Here is a 17,433-nt window from a genome sequence, read left to right as displayed (position 1 = left end):
AATCAATGAACTTCAACCCCTACTTCACATCATGTACAAAAATTAATTTGAGATGGATCATAAACCTAAATGTAAAACCTAAACTATAAGTCTTCTAGAAAAAAACATAGGGGAATATATTTGCAAAGATTGGGGTGGGCAAATATTTCTTAGGACACAAAAAGTTACAATAAAAGAAAAAAATTGATTCAATATACTTTATTAAAATTAAAATTTCTAATTATTAAAAGACGTTGTTAATAAAATGAATAGGCAAGCCACAGACAGGGAGAAATATGTATCTCTGACAAAGGGCTAATAAACAGAATATACAAAGAATTCCTACAAATCAATAATAAAAAGACAAACAATATATTTAAAAAAATTTTTTTATTGATGTCGTAATAGTTTATAACATTGTGAGATTCAAGTTGTACATTATTATTTGTCAATCACCATATAAATGCCCCCCTTCACTCCTTGTGCCCCCTGCAACTCCCTTCCCTCTAGTAACCACCAAACTGTACAAACAATATTTTTAAATGGGCAAAGGATTTGGACAAACACTTCACGAAAGAGAATGTTTGTGTGGCCAATAAGCACATAAAATAGATGCTCAGCATTGTCAGACAACAGGGAAATGCAAATTAAAACCACAATGGGACACCACTACACACCCACTAGAAGGGTTAAAATGTTTAAATTTTACCAAATTAAATTCAATACCAAATGTTGAAGAGGCTGTGTAGCAACTGGATCTCTTATACATTGCTGGTGGAAGTATAAAATGGTACAGTCACTTTGGAAAACTGGTGTTTTCTTATGAATATTCACCTATCTTGTGATCCAGGAATTTCAAAAGAAATGAAATCCTATATCTACAAAAAAACTGTATAAGAATGTTCATTGTGGCTTTCTTTCTAATAGCTAGACTTTGGAAACAGTGCAAATGTTCATCAATAGGAGAATGGATACACAAATTGAGGTATATGCATGTAGTGGGATATAGCCCAGCTATAAAAAAGAACAAGCTTTTCTTTTTTTTTTTTCATGAGGAAGATCAGCCCTGAGCTAACATCCATGCCAATCCTCCTCTTTTTGCTGAGGAAGACTGGCTCTGAGATAACATCTATTGCCAGTCCTCCTCCTTTTTTTCCCCTTTTTTCTCCCCAAAGCCCCAGTAGACAGTTGTATGTCATAGTTGCACATCCTTCTAGTTGCTGTATGTGGGACGCTGCCTCAGCATGGCCAGACAAGCAGTGCGTCAGTGCGCGCCCGGGATCCGAACCTCGGGCCGCCAGCAGTGGAGCACGCGCACTTAACCGCTAAGCCATGGGGCCGGCCCCCAGAACAGGCTATTAATACACCCAGCAACATAGACGAATCTCAAAAATATTACATTACATGAAAAAAGCCAAACACTAAAGGGTACACACACTGAATAACTCCACTTATGTGAAGTCCAGCAACAGGCAAAATTGATCTATGGGAATAGAAATCAGAATTGTGTTGCCTGTGGGAGGATGGCAGGAGGGTGGTTAACTGGAAAGGAGTGTGGGGAAATTTTCTGCAGGATGGCAATTTTCTCCATTTTGATTAAGTCATTGGATACAAAGGTATATTTGTGAAAACTCATCAAACTGTACACTTCAAGTTCTATGCATTTTACTGTGTGTAATTGTACCTCAATTAAAAATCAATTTAAATAAATAAAAGGATGAAATGGGTTGCCTCTCCTTGTATTATGCTCCTCGGCATTGGAAGTATTTAAGCTAGACTAAATGCTTGTCAGAGGTATTGTGGAGGGTTCAGATTAAGTCATTAAAAAAATAAACTCAGATTTTAAGACTTTGATATACATGGTACTGAGCTAATCATATATTTTGGAAAAGGCAACACCTGTCTTCATCTTCTATTTTAGAGCACTCAACATAGATAAGAAAATTTATGTTACCAAAAACTTTAAGGCATTTTGAAATGTTTTTCTTTTTCTTTTCTGAAATTCTTTCCCGATCTAGCCTTATCTCTACTTCCCTCCTGACACCCAAGCCCTTAGCCATCTATGTTCCTGTATCTCAGAACACGTGGTGTTTGCACATTTCCTTTGTTAAACATCCTGCTCACCCCCACTTCTCATCAACTTCTGCCCCTTTTTGAAGACTCTTTGCAGAAATCAACAGCACGCATAAGACTTCCCTATGAACACTACTCCCCACAGTCTGAGTTCTGTGCCCATCCTAGGTTTACCTATAGCATAGCATTTACCCTAGGCTAAATGATGCCAAGGTTCCTTCCAGCTCAAAGATTCTATCTCCTTGAACATGTGATTCCAGACTTGAAGAGTGAAGAGAAAAAGTCAAGCCGTCACCAGTAGCATCTTCATCCGGTTCTACATGAGGTGGCCTGAATGAAAGAATGTGACCTGGGGACACTTTTCTGTGGGAACTACATTACTTAAAGTTCAGTCAGAAGCTACGGTATCAGTCGACTGATAATAGCGAGCTGAGATTGTCAAGCTTGTGTAGAGCTGGAGACTTGCAGTTTCGGGGCTGGATATGAAGGGACTAAGCTCTGTGGTTCCATGAGAATGGGTCTGCGTGGGTACCATGGGCATAGGGGGTTGAAAAAAAAGGATGAATAAAACTCAAGGCTTAATGCAGAAGCTAATATTTATGGAGTACATTCTCTGGTGCCAGATTCTATGCTAAACACTTTGTATCCATTAATCTTGTTTAATCCTCATTACAACTCTCTGTAGAGAGGTTAAGTAGTGTGCCCAGGATTTCACAGCTAGTCAATGATAGAACTGGGTCTCATTTCCAGGTCTGTTTGACTCCAAAGTCCATGCTCTTAATTACTAGGCTCTACCACATCCGGGAAAGGAATTGCCAAAATTATTTTGCCCTGTCTCTTGGTTCCAGGTCTCAACCAGTCCAAAGTGACAATCTCCTTCCCCATTATTTTCAGGTTATCTAAGAAGAGGAGTCTACAGCTTTCTTCAGTAACCTGTTCCAGTGTCTCTAACATCTTCAGCCAGGGCGCTCTTTGTATTTAATCTGAGTTCTCCCTACTCCTGTTTTATCATTAATAGATGAGCTTAAGGCTCCATTTATACTTATAATTTCAGAGAAAGCAGGAGGATGTAGAAACTGCTGCAGTAAGAACTTTAAATGTTCTGGTGCATCTTCTATTTGTCTGAGTTTTGTCAGGTTTCTATAGCAGAGTAGTCTAGAGCCATACAAAGGGAAACTGATGAGGGGACATGATGAGGCAAGAAGCAAATGTTCATTAAAGAGATTGGGGAATGGGTTCATTCTCATTAAGATTTAAGCACAGTAGACCAGAGAGTATATTGTGACATGAAGCTCTGGTCTAGCCAAGGAAAATGCAAGGAACTAATCTAGTAGACATGGGAACTAGGAGCAGGAAACCGTAGCAATGTTACGTTGAAGCTTTGCAATAGTCTTCTCCCCTTGGTCACTTTGTCTAAAGAAACTAAAACCATGTCAGATATATTCAGCACCAACTAGGAACTCATTTCTTCATCCTCTTGCTTCCTTCTCTTTAGTGCATGTGACTGTATTTCGGGGAAATCCTTGTTTTTAAAAAGAATGCCGTGAGAATCCAGAACATGGGTCCTCCTTGCTCAAGAGCCTGACGTCAGTCCTCAGAGTTGCAACCCAAGGTGTCTCAGACCACCGAGCTGGTGAGTGGGAGGTTTTAAAGCTGTGATCCAAAGGCTAGTAAGGGGCAGAGTACACACTGAGAACTACATCACTAACTTAGCAAGAGTTAGTTCGTTTTTTCTTTTAATCTCTGTCCATTTTCTTTAACCAGATGTGAGAAATGAGACTCAGGACAAGTACATTTTTATAGAGACCAGAGCAGAGCGAAAGAGCCAGTTCATAGAGTACTCAGGAGAGGAAAGCTGAGCAAAGCGTTATAGTGGGACATCCTGGTCAGGGTGAGCCATAGGAGATCACATACAAGTAAAGGGAAAAAGGACGAGCTATTCATGTGTAACACCTGCCTCAAGTGGTTTCTAAGGAAGGATAAAGAAAGGAAACTGCGCGCGCTCTGCTGCTGGCGGCCCGGGTTTGGATCCTGGGCGCGCACCGAGGCACCGCTTGTCAGGCCATGCTGTGGCGGCGTCCAAGAAAAAAATATCAGAAGATTGGGGCAGGCTCAGTGGCGCAAGTGGTTAAGTTCAGCGGTTCGGATCCCGGGCACGCACAGACGCACCACTTGTCAGGCCATGCTGTGGCGGCGTCCCATATAAAGTGAAGGACAATAGGCCCAGATGTTAGCCCAGGGCCAGTCTTCCTCAGCAAAAAGAGGAGGATTGGCATGGATGTTAGCTCAGGGCTGACCTTCCTCCCCCCCCAAAAAAAAAAGAGAAAGAAAAGAAACAGAACTGGGCCAACATGTTCACACTTCCTCTCACCCGAGAGCTTGAATGAATACACCAGCTCTAGCATCTCTTTTTGTTGTTTATGCAACAACCACATGTGTTGTGCACATGTCCAGAAACGGGAACCAAGTTTTCTGGCCATTGCTTAAGTTTGTAACCTTTCCAGCTTACCCCCAGGCAGATATCTGTTAAGTAGACAGGATTGTGAAATTTCCCGAGGAAAGATTGACTAGAACAACAAACAGGACCACCTCGGAGGTTGGATCAAGGTGTGAATGCTGTGCTGGCATTTGAGCTCGGAGGGACCTTCAGCACTCTGTATTTTGTTGTGCCAGCTGGTTAAGGAAGAGCATGAAAGGGACCAAAGCTGTGGGCTGATCCAATTTGGATCAGAGGCCCTTTTCAATTTTAATGATGGGGAGAGAGATTGAGAGAGGATTACAGTAGTCAGACTGACCGATTACTTAGGTTGGTATAGAGATCCACACTTGGTGGGCATTCCCTAGATCCAGGAGTTGGTTCTTGGCAGGCTCAGAAATTCAGTTTTATCAAAGCACATGCACTGATTTGGGCCATTATCAATTTCCTGTATATTGTCCATTTGTCTTTAAGACAGTTCCCCCGCCCCTTGCTCTGTGCTCCCAGAGGCTGGCACTCTGGACCATATCAACAGAATCCTTGACCCTCTGGCTGTCAGTTGTCTTCGGCCAATTGGAGGCACTGGCAGGAGGCCAGCGTGTGGCAAAGAAAGGAGGTCAGGTAGTTATTCCCACAATTTCCTGCCTTCCTAACCAGGTAGCTGTGGGCTAACCATGTCGCTGTACTGAAGGCCCCTGCTCCTGGTGGGCAGCCCTCTTCCACACAGCTCTCCTCTCCGGGTTCCAGTACCCGCTTCTTCTTGTCCATTCAGGCCTAGGACAGCTAAGAGTTTCCCACTGTTGTTGCCCAGAATACTGCGCTATTCCTTGCAAATTTTCAACACTGTAAATTGTAGCTTTATTAAACTCTCCTTAAAATATCCCGTTGCCAGTGTCATCTCAGATTACTTCTGATATTCAATCAACCTGATGTTCATTTAACACCTGTCAAGCTGACAGCATGGAAATTAAGACCAGAATCACTGTCCCCAAAGCAAGTTTATATACCGCCTATGATTTTTTCCTCTAACTTTGTTAGTTTGGATGGTTGCAAAGAGAATTTTCAAAAGCTCTTCATTTTGTCCTGTGCACTATGCCTCCAATTTGAATAAGCTGCCTTCAGATGGGTGGTGGTACTGGGTAATAATCTTGTTAAATATGTATATTGATAGATAGGCTTGCTTTTTTTTTACTTAGCTATGAGAATATGAAATTAAAACTGTATTAAAACAGTAAAATATGAAAAGTAACTAAATATTCATAGGCTATAGTATAGTAATTCAAAGCACAGACTTTAAAGTTAGACAGACAGAGATTCAAATCTACCACCTATTCGCTGTGTGGCATTTGGAGAGTCACTTAACCTCTCTGTCTTATTTTTTTTCATTCATAAAATAGTCACAATAATTGTACCTACTTCTTTTTTGTGTGTGTGTGTGAGATCAGCCCTGAGCTAACATCCATGCTAATCCTCCTGTTTTTGCTGAGGAAGACCGGCTCTGAGCTAACATCTATTGCCAATCCTCCTCCTTTTTTTTTTTCCCCCCCAAAGCCCCAGTAGATAGTTGTATGTCATAGTTGCACATCCTTCTAGTTGCTGTTGTACCTACTTCTTATGGTTGTTGTGAAGGTTAAATGAGACAATGTACATAAAATATGAGTACAGTGAGCACTCAAAAAATGCTAGCTATTATTATAATAGTAGTAAAATGTTGTTAAAATAATGATATACTAACTTTAAAGTAAATTATCTCATCAGGTTGTTATGAAGGTTAAATGAGTTAATATTTTTAAAGTGCTTAGAACAGTACCTGGCACATAGCTAAGAGCTGTGAGTGTTAATATATAAACTATATTTAAGTGTAAATATCTAGGTATAATTTGATTCTTTCTCTCGGCCATTTAATTGTTCTCAGTCTCTTCTCAGACTACTTTTAGGTTTCCCTCCAAGCTTAAATAGAAAAGAATCTTCTAACTTCATCCTGAAAATTGTTTTGAACTCAAAAATCTTACCGAGCATGGGCATGGTTGTTTTAAGTTCTGATTTTTAAACATTGGGTCAGCTTAGGGTCAAAAGCAATTTTAAGCAAGTTTTCTCGAATATTTTATTCCTCACACTCTTTCATGAGAGCTTAGATATGTTTTCACCACCGTGGTAGAGCCTCTGAAACTTTTCTTCCCAGCCCAGCGTCTCACCTCTACCCTACCCCAGCAACAGAACGTGTGGTGAGGAAGAAGTGGTCTGGGCCAGAGCGTTTCTATTGTCTTTTTATTTGGGGATTTTTGTCCATTAAATGGAGATATACTTCAGGATAGTGAAGGGGTAAATTCTTTCTTAGTAAAATGAGGCCGGGATTATTGCTCTCAAAGTGTCAAATTTATGATAATAGGGGAATATGATTTTCTTGTTTAGGTCATAAGAAAAGTTTTTATACTGAATTAATTCTTGAATTCATGACCTGTGTTAGGTTACTCCAGGAGGAGGGTACCCATAGACCAGCGTGGAATACGGCTCCCCTGCTCCATCCCCTCATCCTCAGGACTGACGCTAAACTGCCTCTTTTCCTGGGGGAGCCAGCGAACCCTGACTCCAGAATCTTCCCTTCCTGGCTGAAGAGCAGCAGTACTAAGTGTGTGAGTAAAACTGCTGATAGACCATGAAGGCTGAGGATGTGAAATTTACTATATACCAGAAAAAAACTAAGGGGAACTGAAATTTGACTACTTCTCTAGGGAAGGTGGTGGATTCCAAGAGAAAGGAGGATTGGATGGGGAAGCAGAAGGAGAAAGGTATTAAAGGGACAAGGCTAGTAAAAGTGAGAGAAAAGAGAGAAAGTTAGGATCAAGGGAGTGTCCACGAGGGACAGCCTCTGAAAGCCTAAGCAATCAGGTCCCACTCTTGGTTGATAGTTGCTAATGACTGAATGTTTGTGTGTGTTTCCCCCACTGTCCCACCCCACATTCATATCTTGGACCCTAATCCCCAGTGTGACAGTATTAGGAGTTGGGGCCTTTGGGTGATAATTACGTTTTAAAGGTGGAACCCTCATGATGGGATTAGTGCCCTTATAAAAGAGGCCCCAGAGAGCTCTCTTGTCTCTTCTGCCATGTGAAGACACAGCAAGAAGTTGGCCAACTGGGAACCAGGAAGTGGGCTCTCACCAGACTCTGAATCTGCCAGTGCCTTGATCTTAGACTTCTCAGTCTCCAGAACTGTGAGAAATAATTTGTATTGTTTATAAGCCACCCAGTCTGTGGTGTTCTGTTCCAGCAGCCCAAACTGACTAAGACAATAGTACAAAGGCACCAATTAGAATAGGCAGAAGGCTTGCTTTCCCGCTGTCCCTCTCCTCTTGTGTTATTGAGGAGTCTTTTGGATGTAAACAAAAACTAAAACTAGCTTAAGTATTAAAGGGAATTTATTGGCTTCTTTTAAAGGAAAAGTTCTCTGTTTTCCTCCTCTACTCACCACTACTACCACATTTCTTGTCACCGAATGTGGGGAGTGTACTTTTCCCACACCAAGCAATTCTGCAATACCAGCTGGGTGTCCTACAATTCAGTTCAGTCCTGACACTATCCACCTGGAGATAGCATCAGATCCCACAGGTTAAGGGCTCAGTCTCACAAGACTGCCCATCCATCCCTTCAGATGCCAATCGCAAATCCAGGTTGTTAACCTGTGCTTCTGACCAACTGGCTACAAATCGAAGGTTCCCATGACTCCCTTCTTGGGTGCGTTTAATTTGCTAGAGCAGCTCATAGAACTGAGGAAAACAGTTCACTTGCTAGATTACTGGTTTATTACAAAGGCTATTAAAGGATACAAATGAACAGCCAGATGAAGAGATACATAGGGCCAGGTCTGGAAGGATCCTTAGCAGAGGAGCTCTGTCTCCATGGAGTTGGGGATGCACCACCCTCCCAGCACATTGATGAGTTCTTATTCTCCAACCCAGAAGCTCTCCAAACCCCGTCCTTTGGGGTTTTTTGTGGAGGCTTCATTACATAGGCACGATTGATTAAATCATTAGCTATTGGTGATTAATTCAACCCTCTCCCTTCCCCAAAGGTCAAGGGCTTGGAGTTAAAAGTTCCAACTATCTAATCACATGGTTGGTTCTCCTGGTAACCAACCCCCATCCTTAGGGGCTTTCCCAAATCACCTCATTAACATAAACCTGGTTTATGTTAGCATAAATGTGATTAAAAGGAGCTAGTTATGAATAACAAAATACACCTTCATCTCTCTTATTATTTAGGAAATTTCAAGGATTTTAGGAGCTCTGTGCCAGCAATGGGGATGAAGACCAAATATATCTTACAAATCACAATATTAAGCTTCTATAAGTGTAGAAGTCCAAGAGGTGACCTGACTTCAGGCACAGCTGGATCCAGGGGTTCAAATTACAACCCAAGGACTACGTTTTTCACCACTTCTTAGTTCTACAGGCAACTAGTTCTGTTGGCTCCAGGAAGATTTTTTCTCCATGTGACAGTGAAGATGATCACCAGTTGTCCCTGGTTTATATCATCCTTAAAGGTAAGGAGAAAAGAGAGAACCTTCTCACTCTAGCATATCATTCAGTCTAGATCAGTTTCTGAAGAGGAACCTGGTGAGTTCACTTGCTCGTCTTTCTATGTCTAGGAGGATGGGGTATTCTGATTGTTTAGCTGGAGACATGTGCCCACAATAATCACATGGTGTGAGGAAAGGGCACTTCCCAGAAGGAAGGCTCAGAGAACAGCTATCCCCTGTAGCCCTTACCTTCATTTGGCTTGAACATTTTTCTAAACTCTCCAATTGAAAGCAGTTTTAACACCCATGGAGTTTGGTGTATATTCAGTTTGGGAAAAGAAGCACTGTATGGTTTGATGGCATTTAGGGTGGGTCAGAGGTCATCTCTGCCCAGTGACTCTCAGAACTCGTTGTACTTCGTGAAGGATCACTGGCTGATGATGATAATCTACCTAGCAGTTACAATCTAGATTTTAAAAAATGGAAGGGTCACTCTGCACCGCCTCCCCAACTTACTCTCCGGCCTCCCCAGATAGCGGCTAGAGACACACCTGTGAGACAGAAAAAGAAAGTGTCTTGGCACAGATTGCTCATGACCAACAGCCGCATTTATTCTTTCATACTCTCAGTTCCCCAATCTGCTTTTTCTTTCCATTGAGGTGAAGCCAAAAAGACAGACTGAAAAGAGACCATGACCATATTATTCATAATTCCTCTGTGATAACTCCATGATGCCCCCTCATTTTTCAGTGAGAGGGTTTTCTGACAGCTGGCTTTTATAATTCATTTACTAGGTAGTTTCAATTTAATGACCAATTTTAAAAAATAATTTTTGCAGGCCCCCTGAAGTTTCAGCCATTTAAACAGAACATAATAGAATTTCCCAAAGAAATAAGTCTTCCTTGATTAATCACTTCCAGATCTAATTACATATGTTTTCGTCATATAAACAATCATTGTGGTTACAGTTCCAATTAGGTTAACCTTCTCTTGTCCATAGACGGATTTCAAGTTTCGTGAGTCTTGGGATGTGAGTATACCTCCTGCTTTCCCATGTAGGTGACAACACTTGGGCAGGGATCTTCTCTTCTATGTCTGTAGAACCACCCCTTCCCTCTCTCCTCATCCCCAGGACAGCTTTAAGCAAGGACAAAGGAGGAACGTATTTATTTCTCTAGTGAAAGATCCTGGGCTCTGCAAATTGCCAGAGCTCAGGTGAAATTCCAGCTCTGCTATTTACTAGCTGTGCGGGCAAAATGGTCCATTTTAAAAAACATAATTTTCTTACATGAAAAAGTGACAATAAATTCTTGAGGGTTTGTGTGACAATTAAGTAAGCTATGCATTCAAAAGCACTTAAAGATGCTTGTAGATCCTTTAAAAAGTATTTGTTTCCTTAGATATATGAATGTAGAAGCTACTGAGTCTATGAAATGTCTTTCTCGTATGTTGCTGACATTTGAAATTCTTTTCCAGAAGACAAAACCTTTGTGCCAAAATAGAAGTGAGATTGAAATGGTAAATAATCTCCGGGCAAGTAACAGTGAAGTTAAATACATTCACTCTGCCAGATACGATAACTATATGGCTACACACCCCATCACGGCTCCTTCTCTTACGGTGGTTGACACGGTACATTGGTCAAAGTAGAGTGTCCCACTCAGCCTGCAGTGCACCTCACAGTTCTCAACACAGGACTCTAGACAGACATAAGAGTCTAGACAGACATTGGACAGACACTAGTCAGTTAGAGGTTGTCCACTCATGCTAACGCAGACCTCCTTGACACTGGCTACCTTCAGAAGGGCAGGATTTGATGAGGGGATTGGGGGAAATTAGAAGAAGAGAGAAAAGGAGCATGCCTTGCTGGACGTAGAGGTGAGAAAGGGCTCCAGGAGAGAAAAGGTGCAAGTTCTCTGCCTGGTGTATTTTCTAAGATGTTGCCATTACCCAAAGAGGTATCCTCAGGACCCAATCGAAAGAATTGCCCCACGGACAACTAAATAAAAGAATTACTAATTATGAAGTACTTGAAGTAACAGACGAAGTGGTATGATAGACAATAACGTGAGACCTCCTTAGACAAACTGGTCTGTGGAATGCCTCTCTAAGAAGGGAACATTTGGGCCAAGAGCTAAAGAATGGTCTTTAGGAACCAGCCATACAAAGAGGAGCAGGAAGAAGCAGGTAAAAAGTTTCAGGCCAGAATCAACTTGGGCTCCTCAAAAAAGTTGTACGAAAGCCAGGAAGGCTGGAGCAGAGGGAGCTAGGGAGAGCGACAAAGGATGGGTTTAAAAGGCGAGCAGGGCTGGACCACACAGAATTCTGGGGCCGATAATAGGAAATTTGGATAGATATTGAAGGGTTTTTAGGGTAGTTATATGATCTTAGATAGTTTTAAAAAGCCCTCTCTAGTTCTCTGTACAAACCGGGTGGGAAGTGGGGATGGGTCAAGAATGGAAGAGAGGAGACAGGTTAGGAGACTAAATGAAAGAGGATAGTCTGGAGATGTGGACAGCAATGTATGTTCTGGAGGTTGACACTATGGAATTTGCTGATGCACTGAGAGTGGGAGATCAGGAGAAGAGAGAAATCATTTCTCTGGGCTTCTCAGTGGTGGCACCATTTGCCCAAATGAGAGCGAACAGGAGAAACATTGGTGTGTGTAGGAGGGTGATTTTCTTGCAGAACAAGTTTGTGTGTCATTTAGTGGCCAGTTTCTCTTATCCAGTGGGAATTCTGGGCATGGGACTGAGAAAAAAATAAGAGGGAATGCATGCTCTTATTGGGGTCATTCATTCATTCAACAGATATATATCATATACCAGACCCGCTTCTAGGTTTGGGGATTGGAAAAGTTCTTGCTCTCATGGAACTTATACTCTACTAGGTTGGGGAGTAGTGTGCACAAAAATAAGTACATAATATACCAAGTGATAATAAGTGCTGTGAATAAAACAAAGCAATGTAAGGGTTAAAAAATTAAGTGTGTGTGTGTAAGAGCTGTGATTTGCTATTTTATATATGGTGGTTAGCAAAGCCTCTTTGATAAGGTGACATTTGATTGGAAAGCTGAAGGAGGTGAGAAAGCAAGCTACATTGGATATCTGGGAGCATTCCAGGCAAAGGAACAGTAAGTACAAAGGCCCAGCTTGCTGTGTTGCAGGAGTTGAAGGACACCGGTGCGACTGGAGCAGAGTGATAGAGTGGGTGTGCAGTGAGAGATGAGGTCAGAGAGGCCATGGGGGCCTGGTCTTCTATGGCCTTACATGATCATTTTAAGAAATTTGGATTTGACTATGAGTAAGATGGGGAGCCACTGGAGCATTTCCACCTTTACTGAGAACCCACCAAAGATTCCCATTTGCATTTCTTGTTCTTATTAAATGAGGAAAAGTTTTGTCCCTGGCTACTTTGTGGTGAAGCATAAAAGCTAGATCAAGAATAAAATGAAGACATGAGACGAAACAATTTCTTTCTAGCAGAAATTGCCTAAACCAAAAAGATATCCACATATCTCTTACCCAAGCCATTTCATCACTGAGCAACTTGGGATACAATCCCTGCAGCTGGCAAACTCTGCTATAGGATGGGCATGATTCGGGGAAAATAGGAAAGTACCCTCTTTCTTTCTCAAAGTTTCTCAACTGCCAAAAATATTATCCATCCATCCATCCAATCAACCAACATTTATTGATCTTCTACTACAGTCATGTGTCACTTATTGACGGGGATACATTCTGAGAATTGCCTCGTTAGGTGATTTCATCATCCAAAATCCAGAGTGTACTTACACAAACCTAGATGGTACAGCCTACTACACACCTCGGCTATGTGGTACTAATCTTATAGGACGACTGTCGTATATGTGATCCGTTGGAGACTGAAACGTTATGTGGCACATGATTGTACGTGTACAGCAATGGACTGGGTACTGTGAATGTATACAGATGGATGAGACTCCTCTGTTCTGTGTTTTCTTAGATTCTGTATTTGTCTATTTGCATCCATTAATCACAGGGCCAAACTAATAGCCAAAGTAGTTTATGTCTCCCCTGTGATCCAGCTTAAGTGGATGTACAAAAATCATATTACAAACCAACCAACCAATCCTGAAGCCATACTCCCAACCACCTCCTTCATCTAACTCTCACACACCAAGCCAATATTTCCCCTGCCCTAAATCAACCAAGGGCCAGGTACCAGACAAATAGGGACAGACCCTATGCTCCAAAATTCACAGGAATTATTCCAACTAGCCAATCCTAAACTGTTTCCCCTGTCCTGCCTTGTCTTTCCCACAGAAACTCCAATACAGGCTGTGGCCTCTGCTTTCCCCTTCGCTCCTGCTTCTGCCCCCTGACCAAACCTGCTGCTTCTCTGTGTGGCCTTGTGTAGCACGGTGTGCTCCCTTCTCTTGGGAACCGTGAGTAATAAAACGTCTGTCAGTGGCATTAACCTCGCCATGTCATCACTCAGTCACCTTTAGAAATTAAGACCCAGGCACAAATCATCCACCCAAAACAAGTTTCTTCCCTCTTCTTTTCCTTCTCCTTTTCCTTCTTTCTCTGAGTCAAAAATCTCTTCCTTCCCATTGTTTTTCTTCGCCATGCCTAAGATATGGTTTCTCTGCTCCAACAGTCTGATGCATCTTCCTCAGGCCCTCTGACACCTAGAAAATGGATATTGGTTGGTTTTTGGTAGACCCATTTGCTTTGCTTGAGGTTCACTGTGCCTGGGCACTATCCCTTATAGACCGTAGGCTCTCTCTTATTCACTTTCGGGCACTGCCTCAATTCTGCTTGCTCCTGATAGTCCTCAATGAAAATCTAGAATATCTTCAGGCCACTGCTCAGTCTTAGAGATGCATTTCCACTTTATTTAGTGCCTTGGACTATCATGGCTAATGTCTGTGTTTTAGTGCTCTCTCCTGAGCTATGGTTCATCCCGCTAAGTCACACTTTCGTGATAATTAGAAAAGAGGTGACCGACAAGGGGATTTGATTCGATGGCTTAGTTTGTCTGGGAGATACGTATTTTTACTGCTAACTTATATGACAAATCTGGGAGGCACTCTTGGCTAGCGTAAATTATTTTATGGGAGTGAGAGGTCGTGTTATTCTAATCTTTAGTTGAGCTTGCTGACCTGTATAAAGTCAGCAAAATTCAATAATATTGTGTAAGCATCCTGGTAGGATCTGTGCTAAACACTAGCAATTGAGTTCAAACGGATACAATCGGTGTCCTCTGAATATTTATATTCCAAAGCTGACATGACACAAAACAGTTTAACACAATACCACGAAATACGCCCACGTGTTATAATGATTAATTCACAATTGCTTCCTAGCTAAAGTTTTAGAAACTAAGTGTTGAGCCTCCCCTCCTAGCAGACCTACTGAAATACGTTAGAATTGTCTGGTGCTCAGACACTGATCCCAATAATGAGAGTATTCAGTGACAGCTTCCCAAGTCTTAGATTTGGTCCTCCAAGTGCGTTTACTCTGGACTTCCCTCCTCAGTGACTTGTAGCTTGATGTTTTGTTTCAATACTAAGTTTCAGCTGGTTAGAATGTGTTAAGTAACTTCATTCTCCACTATGTACATTTAGTGAGCCTCCTCTTATTCTTCAGATATCCCTGAGATATCTTTGAGACACCCCTCAATGACATGGAATGGTATCTGGTTTTGCAGCACATACCTGCACGCATCTCTTCATCCCTCAGGAGAACGGTAACCACAGTCCAAGTCCCTCCATCTTTCCATAATGCCAGTTGGGGCAGATCTTAATAACAACTTAATCCTACATTTTATAGGTCACCTAGCATTCATCTGAGTAATTAACAAGCCCAGTTCCCGGCTGTGCTAAACCTTTCAAAACCACACAAAGCTGGACCTGTAAATTCCTAATCCCACTTCCACACCCTGGCGTGGAGTTTGGTGTCATAGTCACTTCCTGTGAGTTTATCCTTCAGGGCGCAATGGGAAAATCATTCTGGATTTCAGGGAAGAAATCTCAAGATAAAAAACAGAGGCAGGGGGAGAGAGATGTCATTGGTGCATCCACTAAAGAAAAACCTCAGGCTGCCAACTTCAGCTCTACAGAGAAACAGGAACTGAAGTCAAAGAGAGACGGATTTCAACCCTATGTTAGCTGAAATCTAAAATGCAGTCATTCATTTGGACTATAGCTTGGAGTTATTTCTATGTATCTGTGACTTTGGAAACACAATATCAACTGTGGTATTATTTCTCTTGGACTTGGGGCAAAAGGACTTGAGTGGAAGGTTACCCATCACAACAGCAACATCTGAAGGAGGAAGGGAGAACAATATGTCCCCCAATTGGAGATTTTCTCTTCTCCTCCTAACTACTCTTTTTTTTTTTTTTTCTGTTTGTGAGGAAGATCAGCCCTCAGCTAACATCCATGCCAATCCTCCTCTTTTTGCTGAGGAAGACTGGCCCTGGGCTAACACCTGTGCCCATCTTCCTCTACTCTGTATGGGACGCCGCTATAGCATGGCCCGACAAGCGGTGCATCGGTGCACGTCCAGGATCCGAACCCGGGCCGCCAGCAATGGAGCGTGCACACTTAACTGCTACGCCACGGGGCCAGCCATAACTACTCTTTCTTATTCCTGTATGTGGGGATTTTGCAAATTAGCCATGAAAAAGAAAGCCTCGTTATTTCTTACTCTGCCGTCAACTCACACTTCGAAAAGAGGAAAAGTGCCTATATTAGTTTGACATTAACTAATTAATTTTACTTTATTTATTGATAGATGGTAGTGCTTTTATATGTATCTTATCTCCCCAGTGGATTGCAAGCTTGAGGAAAGGCAGTAACTCTGTAATAGGTACAGCACCCCAGGAGTGGTGCCCATCAGACTCTATGCAAATTAGAATTGGCTGTCAGTCACCCTGGGAGGAGATGTGTACTCATTGTCAAGGTGCTGCCATTGCTCAACTGGGAACTTTGGGAGGGGGGAGTTTTCTAGCTCTCTCCATTTACTGCATTTACTTTTTTTTTTTTTTTTTGCTGAGGAAGATCGTCCCTGAGCTAACATCTGTTGCCAGCCTTCCTCTATTTTTTGTATATGGAAGGCCGCCACAGCATGGCTTGACGAGTGGTGTGTAGATCCACGCCCAGGATCTGAACCTTCAAGCCCTGGGCCGGGCCGCCAAAGCGGAGCGCATGCACTTAACCACTATGCCACCAGGCCAGCCCCTTACCATATTTACTTTAGAACTGGTTCACAAGTCCAAAAATCAGTTTGGATACTTTATAGTCATTAAACCTCATTTATTATTTTTTTAAAAAATGATTGAGGTATAATTTACATATAATAAAATTCACCCATTTTAAATGTACATTTCAATGATTTTTAGTAAAGTTACAGAGTTTTGAAATAGTCATCACAATCCAGTTTTAGAAATCTCCATCACCTGTTGCCATTCTTAGCCCTAGCAACCACCAATCTATTTTCTGTCTCTATAGATTTGCCTTTTCTGGATATTTCATAAAAATAGAATCATACAATATATGATCTTTTGTGACTTTCTTATTTCACTTAGCATAATGTTTTTAAAGTTCATTCATGTTGTAGCATGTATTGGTACTTCATTCCTTTTTACGGCTGAATAACATTCCATTGTATGGATATATCACATTTGTTTATCCATTCATCAGTTGATGGCTATTTGGGTTGTTTCTAGTTTTTGGCTGTTATGAATAAAGCTGCTGTAAACATTCATACGTAAGTCTTTGTGTGGACTTCATTTCTTTTTTATCAGAAAATATATTTCTCAATTTTATCTTGCCCCTACTCTCAATAGCTTTGCAACATTGAAAATACTCAAAAGAATGTCCCACAGGCTCTGAAGGTGATGCCCAAAGAAAAGATTTTCTGAAAATTCTTTCTACATAGATAACATAGTCGGACAAAGAAGTAATTGTTCTGAAGAAGAGTATTCATTTGATATATAAACTTAGGTGTATTGGTTATAAAATAGTTAATCTCACTTGTACAGCTTAATTACACCACTCCTGTGAATCTACAACAGTTTAGCACAGTACTTTTCAGATAGTAGCTGCTTGACAAATATTTGCTGATTGATTTAAAAATGCCCACAGTGGTTCCCCTTGGAAGTAAAATATCAAAAGTTTCAATGTTTAACAGCATTTTTCCATTTTGTGTAAACAACCAAAGCCCTCAGAAAACATGGCAAGCTATCCAAAGAGCCCCAAGTCACAATTGTCTATTGGGCCGCCATATTGATCTTCCCTCAGCTCAATAGGCCCTAATCAGAGCAATTGCTCTGTAGGCTTGGAGAAACAGGAAGTACTTCTGTTGGGTGAGCCCAGTGGGAGCATTTGGTGAGCCAAT

At 41.6% G+C, this 17,433-nt stretch overlaps 1 long non-coding RNA gene across 2 annotated transcripts in view; it reads left to right on the top strand.

Annotated features, from left to right (window-relative positions):
• LOC147916706 (uncharacterized) overlaps positions 1-16,793 on the top strand; it is a 31,290-nt gene extending 14,497 nt beyond the window's left edge. For both annotated transcript variants that reach the window (XR_015552739.1, XR_015552738.1), the window contains 3 exons: positions 3,548-3,685; positions 6,996-7,161; positions 8,790-16,793. This is a non-coding gene — a long non-coding RNA (uncharacterized LOC147916706). The remainder of the gene's footprint in view (positions 1-3,547; positions 3,686-6,995; positions 7,162-8,789) is intronic.
• The last annotated feature ends 640 nt before the right edge of the window (positions 16,794-17,433 follow it).

This window comes from Ceratotherium simum, chromosome 7 (assembly GCF_057802395.1).
Source record: "Ceratotherium simum simum isolate JZ-2026a chromosome 7, ASM5780239v1, whole genome shotgun sequence".
NCBI classification, from domain to species: domain Eukaryota; kingdom Metazoa; phylum Chordata; class Mammalia; order Perissodactyla; family Rhinocerotidae; genus Ceratotherium; species Ceratotherium simum.
This window is presented reverse-complemented; position numbering and strand designations above follow the sequence as displayed.